The sequence below is a fragment of the Bombus impatiens genome, unplaced genomic scaffold (assembly GCF_000188095.3).
Source record: "Bombus impatiens unplaced genomic scaffold, BIMP_2.2 scf_1080, whole genome shotgun sequence".
NCBI classification, from domain to species: Eukaryota; Metazoa; Arthropoda; class Insecta; order Hymenoptera; family Apidae; genus Bombus; species Bombus impatiens.
This window is the reverse complement of record NT_177499.1, coordinates 655,469-655,730: the sequence shown is the minus strand read 5'-3', so window position 1 is coordinate 655,730 and position 262 is coordinate 655,469.

Here is a 262-nt window from a genome sequence, read left to right as displayed (position 1 = left end):
GTGGCAGCCGAGCGACCGGGCTCGCGGGGAGCGAAATGAAAAGCGGACGCGTGCAGCGTATGACTCCGGTGGCCGGTTCGCACGCAAGGAAGCCGTAGATCCGGAAGTCGGTTCGGCGTAGGTGGAACCGGCGAAGAAGGGGTTCCCTCTGTATGATAATTAATAACCGGGCGCTGAGTGGTTCGGCGAGGCCCCGCCTCTTACCCCCTGATTTATGAACCGCGCCGCCTTCCTTGTCATAACCGTGCGTATGTATAGAGGC